This window comes from Ranitomeya variabilis, chromosome 2 (assembly GCF_051348905.1).
Source record: "Ranitomeya variabilis isolate aRanVar5 chromosome 2, aRanVar5.hap1, whole genome shotgun sequence".
NCBI classification, from domain to species: domain Eukaryota; kingdom Metazoa; phylum Chordata; class Amphibia; order Anura; family Dendrobatidae; genus Ranitomeya; species Ranitomeya variabilis.
The window spans coordinates 547091969-547107885 of record NC_135233.1 but is presented as its reverse complement, the minus strand read 5'-3'; positions in this window follow the sequence as shown (position 1 = coordinate 547107885).

Sequence of the window (15917 nt, the reverse complement as noted above, 5' to 3'; positions counted from 1 at the left end):
CGCCCGCACTCAGCACCACCAAGCACAGTACCGCCACGCACAGCTGCCCGCACTCAGCACCGCCAAGCACAGCCGCCCGCACTCAGCACCGCCACGCACAGCCGCCCGCACTCAGCACCGCCACGCACAGCCGCCCGCACTCAGCACCGCCACGCACAGCCGCCCGCACTCACCACTGCCACGCACAGCCGCCCGCACTCACCACCGCCACGCACAGCCGCCCACACTCGCCACCGCCACGCACAGCCGCCTGCACTCACCACCACCACTCACAGCCGCCCGCACTCACCACCGCCACGCACAGCCGCCCGCACTCACCACCGCCACCTACAGCCGCTCGCACGCACAGCCACGCGCACTCACCACCGCCACGCACAGCCGCCTGCACTCACCACCACCACGCTCAGCCGCCCGCACTCACCACAGCCACGCACAGCCGCCCGCACTCGGCACCGCCAAGCACAGCCGCCCGCACTCAGCACCGCCACGCACAGCCGCCCGCACTCAGCACCGCCACGCACAGCCGCCCGCACTCAGCACCGCCACGCACAACCGCCCGCACTCACCACTGCCACGCACAGCCGCCCGCACTCACCACCGCCACGCACAGCCGCCCGCACTCGCCACCGCCACGCACAGCCGCCCGCACTCGCCACCGCCACGCACAGCCGCCCGCACTCCCCACCGCCACGCACAGCCGCCCGCACTCACCACCGCCACGCACAGCCGCCCGCACTCACCACCGCCACCTACAGCCGCCCGCACGCACAGCCACCCGCACTCACCACCGCCACGCACAGCCGCCTGCACTCACCACCACCATGCTCAGCCGCCCGCACTCACCACAGCCACGCACAGCCGCCCGCACTCGGCACCGCCAAGCACAGCACCGCCACGCACAGCCGCCCGCACTCGCCACCGCCACGCACAGCCGCCCGCACTCACCACCACCACGCACAGCCGCCCGCACTCACCACCGCCACGCACAGCCGCCCGCACTCACCACCGCCACCTACAGCCGCTCGCACGCACAGCCACCCTCACTCACCACCGCAACGCACAGCCACCCGCACTCACCACAGCCACGCACAGCCGCCCGCACTCAGCACCACCAAGCACAGTACCGCCACGCACAGCTGCCCGCACTCAGCACCGCCAAGCACAGCCGCCCGCACTCAGCACCGCCACGCACAGCCGCCCGCACTCAGCACCGCCACGCACAGCCGCCCGCACTCAGCACCGCCACGCACAGCCGCCCGCACTCACCACTGCCACGCACAGCCGCCCGCACTCACCACCGCCACGCACAGCCGCCCACACTCGCCACCGCCACGCACAGCCGCCTGCACTCACCACCACCACTCACAGCCGCCCGCACTCACCACCGCCACGCACAGCCGCCCGCACTCACCACCGCCACCTACAGCCGCTCGCACGCACAGCCACGCGCACTCACCACCGCCACGCACAGCCGCCTGCACTCACCACCACCACGCTCAGCCGCCCGCACTCACCACAGCCACGCACAGCCGCCCGCACTCGGCACCGCCAAGCACAGCCGCCCGCACTCAGCACCGCCACGCACAGCCGCCCGCACTCAGCACCGCCACGCACAGCCGCCCGCACTCAGCACCGCCACGCACAACCGCCCGCACTCACCACTGCCACGCACAGCCGCCCGCACTCACCACCGCCACGCACAGCCGCCCGCACTCGCCACCGCCACGCACAGCCGCCCGCACTCGCCACCGCCACGCACAGCCGCCCGCACTCCCCACCGCCACGCACAGCCGCCCGCACTCACCACCGCCACGCACAGCCGCCCGCACTCACCACCGCCACCTACAGCCGCCCGCACGCACAGCCACCCGCACTCACCACCGCCACGCACAGCCGCCTGCACTCACCACCACCATGCTCAGCCGCCCGCACTCACCACAGCCACGCACAGCCGCCCGCACTCGGCACCGCCAAGCACAGCACCGCCACGCACAGCCGCCCGCACTCGCCACCGCCACGCACAGCCACCCGCACTCACCACCACCACGCACAGCCGCCCGCACTCACCACCGCCACGCACAGCCGCCCGCACTCACCACCGCCACCTACAGCCGCTCGCACGCACAGCCACCCGCACTCACCACCGCCACGCACAGCCGCCTGCACTCCCCACCACCATGCTCAGCCGCCCGCACTCACCACAGCCACGCACAGCCGCCCGCACTCGGCACCGCCAAGCACAGCCGCCCGCACTCGGCACCGCCACGCACAGCCGCCCGCACTCAGCACCGCCACGCACAGCCGCCCGCACTCAGCACCGCCACGCACAGCTGCCCGCACTCACCACTGCCACGCACAGCCGTCCGCACTCACCACCGCCACGCACAGCCGCCCGCACTCGCCACCGCCACGCACAGCCGCCCGCACTCGCCACCGCCACGCACAGCCGCCCGCACTCACCACCGCCACGCACAGCCGCCCGCACTCACCACCGCCACGCACAGCCGCCCGCACTCACCACCGCCACCTACAGCCGCCCGCACGCACAGCCACCCGCACTCACCACCACCACGCACAGCCGCCTGCACTCACCACCACCATGCTCAGCCGCCCGCACTCACCACAGCCACGCACAGCCGCCCGCACTCGGCACCGCCAAGCACAGCACCGCCACGCACAGCCGCCCGCACTCAGCACCGCCAAGCACAGCACCGCCACGCACAGCTGCCCGCACTCAGCACCGCCACGCACAGCCGCCTGCACTCACCACTGCCACGCACAGCCGCTCGCACTCACCACCGCCACGCACAGCCGCCCGCACTCACCACACCCGCCCGCACTCGGCACCGCCAAGCACAGCACCGCCACGCACAGCCGCCCGCACTCAGCACCGCCAAGCACAGCACTGCCACGCACAGCCGCCCGCACGCAGCACAGCCACCCGCACTCAGCACAGCCGCCCGCACTCAGCGCGCAGGATGGGAGCACATGACAGGATGGGGATGCAGGATGGAGCAGCACATGACAGGATGGGGGCACAGGATGGAGCAGCACATGACAGGATGGGGATGCAGGATGGAGCAGCACATGACAGGATGGGGGCGCGGGATGGAGCAGCACATACCAGGATGGACACCATATACCAATACAAATGCTCGCCACCCGGGCGTAGAACGGGTTCAATAGCTAGTATATATATATATATATATATATATATATATATATATATATATATATATATATATATAGCCCCTTGGGTATTCGGAGATATATACTATATATTTATTATACTGTTCAGCCATTTCTTAGTTAGGCTACGTTCACATTCGCGTCTTTGGACGCAGCGTCGTCGACGCAACGCACGACGCATGTAAAACGCATGTAAAACGCAGGTTTTTTTGACACATGCGTTCAACGCATGCGTCGTAAAACGCAGCTTTTTTTGCGTTTTTACCAAAAAACGCAGCGTTTTCAGACGCATGCGTTTTTCTACAGTGATGTCATTCTTTACCAATTGCAAAAAAAAACCCCAATTAGTGTCTAGACACTAGATAAAGACCACCAATGGCTAGAAGAGGGTGGGTGTAAATGTAATTTTGTATATATACACTGGCATAGATGAATTCCTCAGATTTTGCTTGTTTTTCCAGCATCATGATGGAGCGTCCCATGGAGAGTATCTACATGAATATGGAGCTGGATTTTGCCTTGGCTAATGCCTATGCTATTGGCTATTACGAGCAAAGGAAAAGGGATAAACGGAGAAGGAGTCATCGGCGCTTTTGGCTACACCCTATCGTGGAAGTCCGGGAGAGCCGTGGAGCCTACCATTGCTTGTTTGGCGAGCTAAATGACAACCTGGAAAAATATTGTGAGTATACCAGGATGTCTCAAGACAGCTTCCGCTATCTGCTGCGTCTGGTGGAAGGAGCCATTACCAGGCAGGACACGCAGCTCCGGAGATCAGTTTCTGCAGAGGAACGGCTGCAGGTGACTCTACGGTACGTAATGTAGCTCTGAACGACTGTGATATGTTCTTCCCTTTGTTTTTTTATTTTTTTTTTGGAATTTGTTTGGGGTTGTGTATGGTTAATTTATTTTTTGTATTACATTGTACTTTAATGTAATTTCTTTATTTTTCTTCTTGGCAGTTTCCTGGCTACCGGAGAGACCTTAAGATCCCTGCATTTCCAATTTAGGATTGGAGTCTCCACACTTTCGGGAATTATTGCCGACACATGCCGCCCTTTGTGGGACAATCTCCGTGATGAATTTTTACCCCTCCCTACCACAGAAAAATGGGAGGACAACGCCAAGAAATTTGAACAACTGTGTTCTTTCCCTAACTGTATTGGAGCGGTGGATGGGAAGCACATTAGGATTATAAAGCCTGCAAGAAGTGGATCTCTGTTTTTCAATTATAAAAAATATTTTTCCACGTGCTCATGGCAATTGCAGGTGCGGACTGCAGGTTTCTGGCCGTGGACATTGGAGCGTTTGGCCGTGCAAATGACTCACGGACATATAAGGACTCTGATATGGGCCAAAGGTTATATGGGAACAATTTTAATTTCCCCCAGCCACGACCTCTTCCCAACACCGAAGGCCCGGCCATGCCATTTGTTGTGGTTGGGGATGAGGCTTTTCAAATGTGTGCCAACCTACTGAAACCCTACTCCAGTCGGGGCTTGGACCACACCAAAAGTATTTTTAATTACAGACTGTCCAGGGCCAGAAGAATTGTGGAGTGCGCCTTTGGCATCCTGGTCTCCAAATGGCGTATTTTAGGATCCGCCATTAATCTGAAAATTGAGACAGTGGATGAGGTGGCGAAGGCTTGTGTGGTTCTCCACAATTATATTATGGCCAAAGAGAGACTGAACGTGGAACTCGATGAACCCATACCAAACCCATTGCCCAATTACCAAGATCATCCTCTGAGGACAACTGTTGAAATTGCGCAGATGAGGGATCGATTTGCTTCCTATTGTGTATCTGATATTGGCCGTGTGTCATGGCAAGATACTATGGTGTAGTGCTTCTGTTTTGTACTGTAATACTTTATTCAGCTTTTAAATGAAAAATTAATACCTTTATAGTGCTACAATAAAAATATATAATGACAAGAAAAGATTTCTACACTATTATGACCAATAAAGGTCACCAGTAAAGGTGCCTAATGTTATGTTATTTTAAATTTGCCATCTACCTATATTTTCAAAATGTTTGTGTTTTCAATAAACTTACTTTAATGTGCCCTAACATATAAAAACCTGGTTTTCCGTTTTTTTCAAATGTTGTGGTTAATAAAAAAATTCTCAACACTTCTCCAAACTGCATTTGCCTACCAACTGCTTTAAAACTGGGTTGTACTCAGGTGATCACCAGCTCCCATAATGACTCAGCAAAAACACCACACTTTTGTTGACATGGCCGTGTGTTTGATAGTTGAGCGAACTTCATCGGCTTCCTCCTTGGCAAACTGTCAAGCTTCCAGACTAGTTGCATAGGGAACACGGCTTCATTGAGCGCCCTGGCTGATCAACTCTTTTCACCCACCGCAGCAGCATGTGTCGCGGCAGTGTGACAGGCACTACACATGCATGGCGAGGCCAACAAATAGGCTTCGGTTGTTCATGTGTTGTGCCAGTCACACAGCCTTGGAACATGCGGCAGCGTTGCCGGGAAAAAGCCGATCAACCGCACACACGGAGCCGGGTCCATATGCAAGTAGTTGGAAAGTGTTTAGCCTGCCAAGGAGGGAGCCGATCTTGTTGGCTCCACTCTTGCGAGTCACAACTATTGAAGTAAGGATGCACAAATACATCCTGATTCAAATAGTGTCGACAATTGGCCACGTGAACATTGCAACCACCTCACCGGAGCCCTGACCTTAAGGTACCGTAACACATAACGCTATCGTTAACGATATCGTTGTAACGTCACGCTTTTGGTGACGTGGCAACGATCCCGCAAACGATCTCGTTATGTGTGACAGTGACCAATGATCAGGACCCTGCTGTCAGATCGTTGTGGAATAATCAGGACAATTTTTGGGTCGCTGATCACCCGCTGTCATCGCAGGATCAGCGTGTGTGACGCCGATCCAGCGATGTGTTCACTTGTAACCAGGGTAAATATCGGGTTACTAGCGCGGCCCTGCACTTAGTAACCCGATATTTACCCTGGTTACCCGGGTGCTGCAGGGGGACTTCGGCATCGTTGAAGACAGTTTCACAGATGCCGAAGTCGTTCCCCTGATCGTTGGTCGCTGGAGAGAGCTGTCTGTGTGACAGCTCCCCAGCGACCACACAATGACTTACCAACGATCACGGCCAGGTCGTATCGCTGGTCGTGATCGTTGGTAATGTTTTAGTGTTACTATACCTTTCTTGTATGTATACAATCTATGTAGTAATCCTGTTTGTGTTTGTAAACACCTCATAGAACAATGATAGACACCCTAAACAAAAACACTGAAAAATTGATAAAATAATGTCTGACATTGCATATATATGAGGTGTATAAAACACAAAATATGTGTAGACGGCGCACGGTGTGAGTGGCCGATAACTATAGTTAACAATAAATACAAATATTGTTTTAAAAAAACAATTTTTATTTGGGGAAAACAAAAAGAAAAGGGGGGAAGAAAACTAGGGGGTGTCAATTGTAGCAATCAATGGTGATTGGTATCTCCCTGCTTGGGAATTGCGAGAGGAGGAAGAGGAGGATAATGAGGATCCAAAGGAGGGCAAATCAAAGCTCTCAACATCAGCTGGGGAAGAGACAGCAACCTCGGTAGGGGAGGGAGGAGGCAAAACCAGTCTGCTGGATCTTGACTGGCTCTGGCTGCTCCTGCTGCGGCTAGACCCCCGTCGCGATGTAGGTGTCTGTGTTGGAGCAGCCAGAGCCGCAGGAGCTGTTCGCTTTGTCTTCCTCCTTTTAGGTTCTCCGGTCGCGGCTTCCCCAGCAGGATGGGTATGGGCGGTTGAGGGCCTAGCAGGAGCAGGACTCGGCGGCTCGATGTGATGGTGTCTGTGGTGGCGTCCCTCGGCATGCGGACCTTGGTGGAATGGCTGGAGTGGCTCTGCAGCAGGAGTCGGAGTCATGCTAGCCAGCGATGGTACTACGGGCATTGTACTCGCTGACTGCATGATCCGAGCCTGCTGCAGAGCACTCACGTAGGCATTGTTGCAGGCCTGCATCACCGAAATCTGGAGTTCCGGCGTAAGATGTTCCACCATGCCCTTCGCAATGGCACTAAAAAAATGTTTTGCCGGCCTCGAGAGCTCGGATTCCATTGTTTCAAGGCACCGGTCGATATTGGACAGAGCAGTGTCCATTCTATCGCCCAGCGCCTTGAAACAATTTTGGAATACCGTGCCCAAATGCAAAAATTCGGGCATTAGCGGCCTGTCCGAGGCCCGCTGACGCTGTCGGGAATACCCGAAGGAAGGAGCGCCAGTGGCCTCGGCCAGGGGAACACCAGATGGACCGGCTGCCGGTTCTCCAGAAAGTGGTGCAAGCCTGCTCTCACTGTGGGATGGCTGTGACGGGTCAGATGGCGATTCATGAAGGACCGCTCCAGATGGACCAACAGGCTCGAGGGTGCCGTCTTCAAAAAATAACATATCACATACACCAACTCCTGTAATATAATAAAGTTAACATTACATCACACAACAATAGATTACAATCCTCTGTCTGTCCTTTAATCATTCGCTGATTGTTATCGCCAGCTGCCTGTTATGGCTGACGAGACCATTCAGCGACGGGCCTAATGCAGAATAAAATGAACGCTCCTTCCCGCTGCTAATGCCTTTTGCCCACATACTTAAACTGTCATCGCCAAACACACGGCTGGCGTTAACACCAATTTTTGGGGGACAAAAACCATTGGTGTAATAAACTCTTTAGTATTGACGCTGCCTATGCCGCATCAATATTAAACAATTTAAAGTTACCAATTTGATGTGAAAAAAACCCAGCTATGCTTGCCCTATAGTGGCGTTTGAGACAGCTGCCATTTTTTACGCTGATCGCAGGACCTGCCATGACGTCACGGTCATGTGATCGAGACATCATCACAATTCCTGTGATCAGACCTACCATGGCTCGGAACGGAACCTGTCATGGACTACAAGTAGTGTTGAGCGATACCGTCCGATACTTGAAAGTATCGGTATCGGAAAGTATCGGCCGATACCGGCAAAGTATCGGATCTAATCCGATACCGATACCCGATACCAATACAAGTCAATGGGACTCAAGTATCGGACGGTATCCCTGATGGTTCCCAGGGTCTGAAGGAGAGGAAACTCTCCTTCAGGCCCTGGGATCCATATTAATGTGTAAAAGAAAGAATTAAAATAAAAAATATTGCTATACTCACCTCTCCGACGCAGCCTGGACCTCACCGAGGGAACCGGCAGCGTTCTTTGCTTAAAATGCGCGCGTTTACTTCCTTCCGTGACGTCACGGCTTGTGATTGGTCGCGTGCCACCCATGTGGCCGCGACGCGACCAATCACAGCAAGCCGTGACGTAATTTTCAGGTCCTCAATGCCTAATTCTAGGCATTCAGGATTTTAAAATTACGATCCGGCTTGTGATTGGTCGCGTCGCGGTCACATGGGCGATGCGACCAATCACAAGCCGTGACGTCACGGGAGGCAGGAAACGCGCGCATTTTAAAATTACGTCACGGCTTGTGATTGGTTGCGTGCCGCCCATGTGACCGCGACGCGACCAATCACAGCAAGCCGTGACGTAATTTCAGGTCCTGTATGCCTAATTCTGCATTCAGGACCTGAAATTACGTCACGGCTTGCTGTGATTGGTCGCGTCGCGGTCACATGGGCGGCACGCGACCAATCACAAGCCGTGACGTCACGGAAGTAAGTAAACGCGCGCATTTTAAGCAAAGAACGCTGCCGGTTCCCTCGGTGAGGTCCAGGCTGCGTCGGAGAGGTGAGTATAGCAATATTTTTTATTTTAATTCTTTATTTTACACATTAATGTTGTTTCGATACCGATACCTGATACCACAAAAGTATCGGATCTCGGTATCGGAATTCCGATACCCGCAAGTATCGGCCGATACCCGATACTTGCGGTATCGGAATGCTCAACACTAACTACAAGGACTCACACGGTTTAAAAAAAAAATCCAAAAAATGGATGGGCAATATACCATGCCACTAGGGAAAAAGTAACCAAGATGGCCAATATACTACATGTACTACGTGGCTGCGCAATAAACTAAGTGGCCTGGCAATATACTATGTGGATGCGCAATGTAATACGTGGCTAGACAATGTACGATGTGGTTGTGCAATATGCTATGTGGCTGGGCAATATGGTATGTGGACATGCATATTGTGCAGTACCCGATGCGTTAAATACTTACTGTCAGGAACTGCAACGCCCTATTATACTTGTAGGTCCCAGACCTGCCCGCAGCAGCACCACTTCGAGCCTTCTCCTCGTTACGTAGGCCCTTATTGAAACGGTCCTTCATGGATCGCCATCTGGTCCTCAACTTTTTGACTGTGAATGCAAACAAAAAAAATGGTTAGATATTTTACATTTCCAAATGATAACACAACCGTGTGCGATGCAAAGTTCAAGGCGTTGATCGCATCACACACGGTTGTGATCCTGGCCTGATGGGTCTGATCGGAGTTTAAAAAATACTTACTAAAGTTTGATTTTTCCGTAGCGGAAGCGCTGTCAAAGCCATCCCACAGCGATTTTGCCACCTCAACCCACATCCGCCTCAAGACGACCTGGTCCGCGTGCCTGGGGTCACGGCTGTCCCACAACGGAACACGCTCCTGTATGCTTGATATTAGGAGATCCGCATTGATACTCTCCTCGCGGTCCCGTTGTGAAACCTAGAATAATAGAAAAACATTTAAGTTTATGAAGATTTGAAAAAATCTACAACAACCACCCGAGAAGAAAAGAAATTAAAAATAAAAAAAACATCCTTTTTGTTTTGAAAAATACTTACTTGCCGGCTTGCCGACACAGCTTGGCCCCGAGGTCGCTGCTCCTGCTGGGTCCCTTCCTCCTCACTTGAAGAAGCCTGTAAAAATTGTTTAAAAAAAAAAAATTAGTGCCAAGTCTACAAATGACAGCGAATAGTAAGCAACTGTACATAATTTACTCACTGAGCTCCCCTGCGCCGAGTGGCTTGATGGTGACTCCGTCGCCATTTTTGCCAGATAAATCGGCAAGAAAAAATTGATAAAAATATTACATTAAAAGCACTAAACTCTGCCACATGTAAGAAAATAGCAAACCCCAAAAAAAACATCATAACATTACTACCACAACCGACTGTTAACTCATAGGACAATGCAAACTCAACAAGCGCTGATCATACCACAACGCCATACATTGCAATAAAATTCAATAGCAGATACGACACAATGCAGAGTATAGTGCAGCGCCCCAGAGTCCTGGTCGTTGCAGTGCTGTGGCTTCGCCGCTAAGGGGAGCCATGGTACGTTCGATGGCACCGAAGGAGTTCCTCCAATCAGGTATCACAGACACCAATATGTTTCACAGCAGGGCCTCCGGGGGGAGCTAAGGGTGCTATTCATTAGGCCACTCCCCACCATAGTGGGTAAACTGGGGGTCAGGCAGGAAGTTAGGGAGAACGCTGACGGGATTGAACGGAGCAACACCCTGTGGCAGGGGGTGTTGTGAAGGGAGAGACTGTAGGGTCTCTGCCAGGGGTGGGATCCTGGCAGAGGCTTGGCATTGAAAGAACGTAACGGGTCCGCGCAGGCTCCTGGAAGCGGCGGGACTCAGGAAAGGACTAGAAGCGAGACAGATTGTGCTGAGTGAGAAAAGAGATCAAGCAGAAGGAGAATACCAGCAGGGGTTGTGCTGAAAGAGGCAGCACCTTGCTGAGGCGCAATACCGGTGGCCGGAACGCCGAGGGAGTGGATTAGAATACAGCTTCAAGCCATACTCCAAACAGCGGCAGGGCAGTCGGTCTTAGGCGGGCTGTCTACCACATATCGCCTATGAAGTCTTGGGGGGCAATTGCGGGAGAGGGGCGACTCTAGGGTCCCGGAAGAACTCCAGGCCTACCTGACAAACGGGTGCCATTCCAACCTGAATACAGGGAAGGGGTGGATTACAGAGGAACATCAAATCGAGTTGTGAGGGAACTTAAGAAACAGACACAACCGTTGTGGGGTCACTTTCCGTGAGCACAGCAGGGAAGGACTACAACACATAGCGCTAGAAGGAAGGCACAGATTTCCACCTGAGAGGAGAACTCTGGAGGTGCCATTGGACCGGCCGGACTTGCGCAGCCTGGTGAACCGTGTTCTGGACTGAGGACTCAGAGATCTCCAGTAAAGAGGTAAAGAGACTGCAACCTGGTGTCCTCGTTCTTTACTGCGACTTACACCCCACAACTGCACCGCTACATCGCTACCATTACTACCACCTATTTCACCGGACGTCCCCCACTGACGGACAGGGCCACGGACCGGGTCTAGCCACCGTGACAACCCCGAGACTGAGAACTAGAGGCCCGGCTCCGGGTACCCCTCGGCCCTGCGGCGGTGTGGGGGCGCGCCGCAGACTTGGCGTCACGAACAGGATCTACTTAAGCCTGAAGAATCAGGTCATGTGTGCCTTGGAACTGTGATTTATTGTGCTTGGACTGTACTTTATTGCAAAGACTGTGCTGCGCCATTTACCGCCAAAAAGTTCCCGCCAAAACCGCCGCCATTACAGCGCTGAGGAGAGCGCAGGAGAAGAAGAAGGGCGTGGAAGTGGGCGTGAACAAGCTGAAGAGCGCGAAAGACAATGGCCGCCCAGTCTAAATATCTCGGCCCCTTGAGGACGTGTCCGTCAGCAGCCGAGATCCGCCTCCTGATCCTTAATGGTGGGCAGAGACAACGAAAACGAAACCGCCCACGAAGAAGAGAGCGGGAAAAGGACCAGGAAGAAGGAGCGAGCGACATGGAGAACGCCATGGCGAGCCGCCCGGAGCCGGAGCGTGGGGTCGGAGCAGAGGACTCCCCCAGCCACCCGGAGGGGCACCGCAACCAGGCGTCCACCGCTGATGCTGAATTCCTGCAGGCCGGAGTGGACGAGCTCAGCGACCGACCCCGGCGGACGCAGCTGAGCACTGAGGCCGGGTGGAAGAAGGCCATCATTAGGAGCCTCACCAGACATCTGTCGGCAGCCTCATCTGGTCCGGAGCAGGAAAGAAGTCCCAGCGCTCCGAAGCTGGAAAGCAAGGCCCTGCCGGAAAGCGAGGTGCTGCAAGCAGAGATGACAGCGTCGCAGAACAAGGCCCCGCAGCCAGCGTTCCAGACCCCAGCGGAGACGGAGCAGACCGGCACCGGGAGAACCGCATCTGAAGCAGGTAGGAAGAGCCACCCTGCCCTGACGACCGACATCACTCCAGTGACTGCTAGTGCCACAGCTGCTGACTCGGTTCCAGTGACTGATCTTGCAGCAGCCGCTACCTTTGCTGCCACAAATGCCCATACTCAAGCTGCGCAGACCTCCATCGCTGCGCATGATTTAACCATACATGAAAGACGGATTAACGGCGTGTGTCCAGCACTGGGTGTAGCCCTGGACCTCACTTTTCCCAGGCCAGGAAGGGTTAAGTGCCAGGTGCTGCCCTGGAAGCTGTCCAACTAAGCCTCGGAAACCTGAAACTGTAAATAGTTAACTGTTTATTTCCTTGCTGTTTTGCTGCTAAAACCCGTCCTGGGTTAACTCTTAAAGGGATCCCTTTGTTTACCCGGGATCCCTATTGCTTTTTATTTTTGCTTTCACTTTCATTTTTGCTTTGTGTTCCACAATGTTATACAAACTGCAGTAATCATGGACTGTGCATGATTCGAACTTCCTTTGTAAATAGTTTGCACCTTCTTAAAGGTGCTCCCTACTGGTTTTAGCCAAAGACACTTTGCGAAGATATTTGCCCTATTGGTTTGAGCCAAAGACACTTTGTGAAGATACCTTTCCTACCGGTTCTAGTTAAAGACACTTTGCGAAGATACCATACCGGAACCTTTGCATGGACTGGTAGACTGAGAGAACGAGCTACCTCAGAGAGACTTGGTCCCCTCTTAAAGGGGATGTGAAGAATTGAACTTGAGAGAGATACTGTTGCAGAACAGTAAAGCTATAATGATGCTTGAAAAGAATGTAACTGTTTTCCATGAAAAGTTAAATGTGTTCAATTTGTTTGAAATGTGAAACCTGAATAATGTCTTGCAGAAAGAAAAGATGCAGAGAGCCCGTAGGGGTAGAGATAGAGATCTGCATAGCTGAAAGTAAAAGAAGTAATGATGAAGGTGAGGATAGAAGGTAAACCCTGCGTCCCCATAGAAAGTTACTTTGTTGCTAAGGACAGAAAGCGAACCCGTAGGGGTTAGAGAGTGAGTCCTTAAAGGAGCCGAGTAGAGCTGGCTCAGAGTTCTTTAAATGAAAGGAATGTTATGTCTATACTATGTATAGTAGAGAAAGGCAGTAGGCCCTGGCTGAACGGGGCGGTCCTGTAAAAGAAAGGAGAGGCAGTAGGTCTGGTGCCATAGGGACAGGCGGTCCTGCAGGTTCAAAGTAGGAGAATGTGAAGTTACCCTACCCTGTAATGTGATTATAGGAAGGCCTTTGGTAAACTAAGAGTGTATGTTTCTTAAAGGCAATGTTAATTTATTGTTCCAGAATTTGCACTAAGTAGAATACCCGGTTGGGTAACAGGAGTTATGCATAGCCTGTACTTTATAATGTTGACCATGTTTGTAACGTTAAAAGTGTCCTCACCTCCCATAAAGGGAAGCCTGTTCAAGTATGCTTATAGTTTTGCACTCAACAAAATTGTATGTCTTTTTGCTAATCTGTATTGTTGTTTTTCTTCCCAGTCCCGGAGTACTGTGTTTAACCAGGGGGGAGTGCAGCGCCCCAGAGTCCTGGTCGTTGCAGTGCTGTGGCTTCGCCGCTAAGGGGAGCCATGGTACGTTCGATGGCACTGAAGGAGTTCCTCCAATCAGGTATCACAGACACCAATATGTTTCACAGCAGGGCCTCCGGGGGGAGCTAAGGGTGCTATTCATTAGGCCACTCCCCACCATAGTGGGTAAACTGGGGGTCAGGCAGGAAGTTAGGGAGAACGCTGACGGGATTGAACGGAGCAACACCCTGTGGCAGGGGGTGTTGTGAAGGGAGAGACTGTAGGGTCTCTGCCAGGGGTGGGATCCTGGCAGAGGCTTGGCATTGAAAGAACGTAACGGGTCCGCGCAGGCTCCTGGAAGCGGCGGGACTCAGGAAAGGACTAGAAGCGAGACAGATTGTGCTGAGTGAGAAAAGAGATCAAGCAGAAGGAGAATACCAGCAGGGGTTGTGCTGAAAGAGGCAGCACCTTGCTGAGGCGCAATACCGGTGGCCGGAACGCCGAGTGAGTGGATTAGAATACAGCTTCAAGCCATACTCCAAACAGCGGCAGGGCAGTCGGTCTTAGGCGGGCTGTCTACCACATATCGCCTATGAAGTCTTGGGGGGCAATTGGGGGAGAGGGGCGACTCTAGGGTCCCGGAAGAACTCCAGGCCTACCTGACAAACGGGTGCCATTCCAACCTGAATACAGGGAAGGGGTGGATTACAGAGGAACATCAAATCGAGTTGTGAGGGAACTTAAGAAACAGACACAACCGTTGTGGGGTCACTTTCCGTGAGCACAGCAGGGAAGGACTACAACACATAGCGCTAGAAGGAAGGCACAGATTTCCACCTGAGAGGAGAACTCTGGAGGTGCCATTGGACCGGCCGGACTTGCGCAGCCTGGTGAACCGTGTTCTGGACTGAGGACTCAGAGATCTCCAGTAAAGAGGTAAAGAGACTGCAACCTGGTGTCCTCGTTCTTTACCGCGACTTACACCCCACAACTGCACCGCTACATCGCTACCATTACTACCACCTATTTCACCGGACGTCCCCCACTGACGGACAGGGCCACGGACCGGGTCTAGCCACCGTGACAACCCCGAGACTGAGAACTAGAGGCCCGGCTCCGGGTACCCCTCGGCCCTGCGGCGGTGTGGGGGCGCGCCGCAATAGCAAAAGGTGTCATCCAGAATAGACAAAAAAAAATCAGCTACAAGAGCCCCCTATGTACAAATAAAAAAAAATTGACACATATACCTTTATTGTTTACACAAAAAAAAAAAATAACAAAGGCCAAAGAAATAGCAAACTAGTGTACAACGCCATACTTTACAATTACAAACAACAAGACATGATCCAAAACAACACCACCTTGTGACATCGAACCACAGAAATACATCAGATACAGATAAAGGATAAAAACCATTCTATATAAACCAAAAAAAATTATGGTACAGCCGCTAGAAATTATACAGCAACCCAATACAAGACCATAGTCAAATAAAAAAAAACCCGTGACAAAGAATGAAAAACAGGCCCCCCCCCCAAAAAAACAATACATTAAACATCCATACTTTACAATCCCCAAAAACAAGGATGGAGATATATGCCTTATTACGGTTATTACAAACGCCTGAAATACATCAGAAACAGATAAAAAATATATACTAAAATATATAAAAACATAAAAATACAATGGAAAATAAAATGGCATATAGCCGCACGGAACAACCCAATCAAAATTTCCTGAAACATCATAAATGTAGCCCCCCCTCCCCCCCCAACAAAAAAAGGCACACTGGAGAAATAAAAAGGAAAAGAAAAGGCAATTCAAACAGCATACTTTACAATAAAACACAGCAAGACATGAGCCAAGAACACGCCATACGGTTACCCCCAGAAATAGAAACCAGAATTAAAAAACATATACCAGAAATTAAACAATAAAATCCTTACAAAAAAAAAATTGAACAACCGCATGAC